The sequence below is a fragment of the Otolemur garnettii genome, unplaced genomic scaffold (genome assembly GCF_000181295.1).
Source record: "Otolemur garnettii isolate 467f Iridium unplaced genomic scaffold, OtoGar3 scaffold00077, whole genome shotgun sequence".
Taxonomy (NCBI): Eukaryota; Metazoa; Chordata; class Mammalia; order Primates; family Galagidae; genus Otolemur; species Otolemur garnettii.
In genome coordinates this window covers 2,376,426-2,382,221 of record NW_003852472.1, presented here as the reverse complement: position 1 = coordinate 2,382,221, position 5,796 = coordinate 2,376,426, and positions in this window count along the sequence as shown.

Here is a 5,796-nt window from a genome sequence, read left to right as displayed (position 1 = left end):
CTGGGGCTATATTTGAACTTGCCACCTTAGGTGTATGTAGCTGGCACCTTAGCCACTTGAGCACAGGCACTGAGCCAGTGGATGTTTTTTTCAGAGACAGAGTCTCACTTTATTGCCCTCAGTAGAGTGCTGTGGCGTCACAGTTCACAGCAACCTCCAACTCCTGGGCTTAGGCAATTCTTTTGCCTCAGCCTCCCAAGTAGCTGGGACTACAGGCATCTGCCACAACACCCAGCTATTTCTTTGTTGCAGTTTGGCCAGGGCCAGGTTTGAACCCACCACCCTTGGTATATGGGGCTGGTGCCTTACCCATTGAGCCACAGGTGATGCCCATCATTCGTGGATTTTTAGTTGACACTGGAACTACCTTCTCTTTCTAAACTTTAAACTAATTTCCTTTATGAAAGACACGGTGGCAGTTGTTGGGGTGACTAATCAGACCTAGCAACGACCCATGCTCTAACATTTTGAGTGCCAACTTGGGGAACAAAAGCTGAGGCACATTTTCTTATACATATATATCAGGTTGCCCCCTACCCCTCCTGGGGCAAGATTTGTTATGTAAGTTGCATGTCCAAGTAATCTTTTCTCCAGAGAAGCAACAGCTCCACCTACAGGTCCCACCTGTAGCTGCTCTCAACTTTCAGTATCTACTCAAAAGACAAAAAAGCAAATTTTTTGTCCCCTTTGGCACCCCCAGGTCTATCAAAAAGTGAGTAAGACCATATGGGCCAATGGGACACCACTGGGATGAGTGATAACAGCCACATCAATGACTGTTTTCTGAAAAGGAGCCTCATGCCCTAGAAAACAATACCCCCAAGCACAATGGCTCATGCCTGGAATTCTAGCACTGTGGGTGGATTGCCTGAGCTCAGGAGTTCCAGACAGCCTGAACAAAAGTGAGACCCCATGTCTTAAAAACAAGACAAACAAGGCTCAGTGCCTGTAGCTCAGTGAGTAGGGCCCCAGCCACGTACACCAAGGCTGGCGGGTTCAAACCCGGCCGAGACCTGCTAAATAACAATGACAACTGCAACCAAAAAATAGACAGGTGTTGTGGTCAGTGCCTGTAGTCCCAGCTGTTTGGGAGGCTGAAGCAAGAGAATCTGCTTAAGCCCAGAAGTTGGAGGTTGCTGTGAGCTATGATAGCACTCTAACCAGGGTGACAGCTTGAGACTCTGTCTCAAAAAAAAGACAAACAGACAAAAAAAAATCTTCTAGCCTGTTTAGTGAGAATTCGGCAAAAGATTTGTGGAACCTGCCATTGGATCAAGGGATTGTATTATAATATACAGATAATTTATAGCCAGCTCAGATTATAATCATTCATCTTCAAATACAGTGGGTATTTGAAGGCTAAATTGAGGCTAAATTATCTAGCCTCATGTAGCTGTAAAGTGTCACTTTTTTAAAAGGCTCAGATTTGCAAACAGCAGGTTACTTATTTGGGATTAGAAATTGGCAAGGTAACCCAGCCAGCCGCCTAAATGTCAAAACAAAAACAAGTCATCTTGAATCTTAAAATGCGATTAAAAAAAAAAAAAGGCAACTGTGCAGATTCCCAGGAATAACAGGGTTCTGTGGCATCTGGGTCCCAAACCTGGACCAAGAGCAAAGCTCTTATACGAGACCCTTACAGGGATAGACATGGAACCCCTAATATGGACCATTCACTGGCAAAATGCCTTTGAGAGACGAAAGCAAAGTCTATGACTGCTCCTGCTTTGGAGTTGCCTGATTTGCAAAAAGAATTTATATGGTCATGGAAAACAAAGAATTGGCCTTCCAGTCCTAGTACAGAAACATCCCATAGCCAGTGGCATATTTGTCAAAACAGCTAGATAATAATGTGAGATGATGGCCTCTTTGCCTCTGGGAAGCAGCAGCTACTTGCAACCTGTTACAAGAGGCCTAAACATTCACTTTAGTACAATCTGTTGTAGTCTATGCACTGCCAGATTCCAACTTTATTAGAACAGAAGAGGGGGTTATTGGCTGACTGCAGGAAGGCTGGGAAAACACCATCCCACCATCCTGGATAATCCCAAAGTTAAATTAAAGACTTATGTCTACTCTCTCTCTCTTTTTTTTTTTTTTTTGCAGTTTTTGGCCGGGGCCAGTTTTGAACCCACCATCTCTGGTATATGGGGACAGCGCCCTACTCTTTTGAGCCACAGGTGCTACCCTCTACTCTTAATCCAACCAGCCTGCTACCAGCTGAAGAGAATGAGCCTCTGCAGCATGACTATTTAGAGGTTGTGGAGCAGAGCAGGCATCCTCAAACTACGGCCCGGAGGCCACAGGCGGCCCACCTAGGATATTTATCCAGCCTGCCGGGTGTTTTTGCCGCTGCTGCCTGTCCTGCTTAGCAGCCAACCCGTCCTGGGGCCCACAGTCTGGCCCTCCAATGGTCTGAGGGACGTGAACTGGCCCCCTGTTTAAAAAGTTTGAGGACCCCTGTTCTGGAGGATATCTATTCCAGCAGGATGGGTATGTCAGATCTGCTGAAACCAGAGCCAGACAGTTTTTTTGCCAATGGAGCAGATTTATGGACAATAGACAGTGAAGGTCTGGATATGCAGCAGCTGTGGGGGGGGGGGGTTGGAAGCAATGGCACTGAGACTTCAAGCCCAGAAAGCTGAGTTGATTGCCTTAACCAGAACCTTTATGATTGGGGATGCTCGTGGTGCCATTTGGAAGGAAAGGGGACTCCTGACATCAGGAAATAAGGATATTAAGTACATCATTGAAATAATGTCCCTGATAGAGGCCATGACTGAGCCAAGGCAAGTGGCCATAATGCACTGCCCTGGTCATCAGAAAGGGAACCATTATGTTGCAAAAGAGAATCAGATTGCTAAAAGTGATCTGTTCCTTGCAGCCTTGATAACCCTAGTTGGATTTACTTGCTACATGAGTAAGGATGGAAAAGGGCCAAAGATTGGGGCTTTGACACTTGGGATGACACAGCTAAGTAGAGACAGAATTCTCATGAACTTATTCCCTACCTGAAGCCTTGATTCAGCCCTTTATGAGGCAGCCACATAAATGCACACATTATGGGCATGAAACCTTAACAGATTTTTGTGGGACCTCATTTAAGAGGACCCAAGTTACAATAAACTATACAGCAAATAACTCAGAGCTGCTCTCTATGTGCTCAAAATAACCCAGAAACAGAAAAGTGACCTGCTGCACTGAGAACCCACCATGGGGGGGGCCCACTCTTTCTGTGTCTGGCAAATTCATTTTACTCAGATGCTTAAAACAACCAAACAACTGGAAACTTCAAATATTTGCTTGTATTAGTGGATACCTTCTCAGGATGGGCAGAGGTTTATCCTACTGGAACAGAAAGAACATCTCATGTCACCTGAGTCTTCTGAAAGAGCTCATTGCGAAGTATGGACTACTTGCTCCCATACAGAGTGATAATGGAACCTCCTTTATATTGGAGGTAACTCTTTTTTTTTTTTTTTTTTTTTTAAGACAAAGCCTCAAGCTATCCCCCTGGGTAGAGTGCTGTAGCATCACAGCTCACAGCAACCTCCAACTTCTGGGCTCAAGTGAGTCTCCTGCCTCAGCCTCCCAAGTAGCTGGGACCACAGGCGCCCGCCACAACACCGGGCTATTTTTTGGTTGCAGCTGTCATTGTTGTTTGGTGGGCCTGGGCTAGATTTGAATCTGCCACCTTAGGTGTATGTGGCTGGAGCCTTAGCCACTTGAGCCACAGGCACCGAGCTGATATTGGAAGTAACTCAACAAGTAAGTAAAGCTCTGAATGTAGAATGGAAATTGCACCCATCCTGTAGACCTATCTATGAAAAAAACTGAGAGAATGAATCAGACTTTACAGAGAACTATAGCAAAATTAATGCAGGAAACCCACCTAAAGTGGGATAAAGTGCAACCATTTGTCCTCCTTTAGATAGTGGTGGCCCCTAAAAGGAGGCTTAATTAAGCCCCTTACAAAATAGTTTATGGGAGGCCCATCTGAGCACCCCAAGTTAGGTGTGGTAACATAATCATGAGTGAAGAAAATGGAGTAAAGCAATATATTAGACAAATAAGTCAGATTATAACCACTGTACATGAGTTTGCTTCTTGTAGATCCTCACCTCAGCTGGAGGTACCCCTCCATTCCCTTAAACCAGTACGCTGGGTGTAGGTTTTTTTTGCAGGTTTTGGCCGGGGCTGGGTTTGAACCCGCCACCTCCGGCATATGGGGTTGGAGCCCTACTCCTTTGAGCCACAGGTGCCACCCTCTTTTTTCTTCTTTCTTTTTTTTTTTTAATAGACAGAGTCTCACTTTATCGCCCTCAGTAGAATGCTATGACATCACAGCTCATAGCAACCTCCAACTCCTGGGCTTAGGCAATTATCTTGCCTCAGCCTCCCAATTAGTGGGGACTACAGGCGCCAGCCACAACGCCTGGTAATTTTCTTTTGTTGCAGTTTGACTGGGGCTGGGTTGAAACCCGCCACCCTTGGTATATGGGGCTGGCACCCTACCCACTGAGGCACAGGTGCTGCCCTAGACTGGGTATTTATTAAAACCTGGAAAGAGTAAGGACTCAAACAATAGCTGACAAAGAGTGGAAGCGACCCTACCAAGTGCTGCTGACAACTCACACTTTGTTGAAATTATCAGGAGTAAAACCTTGGGTCCACCGTACCAGAGTAAAGAGTCGCCTCAGGGAAAAAAAGGACCCCAAATTCCAGGGAGTGGATTAGACTTCAGATGATTTAGAATATCTGCTTAAGAGGAAGCAAAAGTGAAGATTTTGGGTTTTCTTTGCTAAACAACAACTCTCTCTTTTTTTGGGGATGGAGTTTCACTATGTCACCCTTGGTAGAGTTCTATGGTGTCACAGCTCACAGCAACCTCCAACTCCTGGGCTTAAGTGATTCTCTTGCCTAAACCTCCTGAGTAGCTGAAACTATAGGCACCCACCACAATGCCCACTATTTTTGTTGTTGTTGTTGTAGTTGTTTAGTAGGCTCCAGCCAGGTTTGAACCCACCAGCCCAAGTGCATGTGGCTGGTGCCCTAACCACTGAGCTACAGGCACTGAGCCTCTCTCTCTATTTTTAGACTGAGTCTCACTCTGCTACCCTGGGTAGAGTGCTGTGGCATCATCATAGCTCACAGCAACTTCAAACTCCTGGGCTCACATAATCCTCCTGCCTCAGCTTCTTGAGTAGCTGGGAATACAGGCATCTGCCTCAACACCCGGTTAATTTTTCTATTTATTTATTTATTTATTGAGATGTTGTCTCACTCTGTGCCCTGGATAGAGTTCTATGGTGTCATCATAGCTCACAACAACCTCCAACTCTTGGGCTCAAGTGATCCTCTTGCCTGAGCCTCCCAAATAGCTGGGACTACAGGTACCTGCCACAATGCCCGGATAGTATTAGAAATTGGGTCTGGCTCTTGCTTAGGCTAGTCTTGAACTTCTGAGCCCATGCAATCTACCTGCCTTGGTCTCCCAGCGTGCTAGGATTACAGGAGTCAGCCACTGCTCCTGGCCTAAAAAAAAAATTTCTCTTATTAGGAATCCTACTCCATTTTGTCTCATTAAGTCTCATGGTGGTATTTCTTGCTTATGCATTTTTTCTTTTCTTTTTTTTGGATACAGGAGTAGTTGGGACTACAGGCACCCACCACCACACTGGCTAGTTTTTCTTTTTTTTTTTGAGACGGAGCCTCAAGCTGTCGCCCCGGGTAGAGTGCCGTGGCATCACGCTCACAGCAACCTCCAACTCCTGGGCTCAAGCAAGTCTCCTGCCT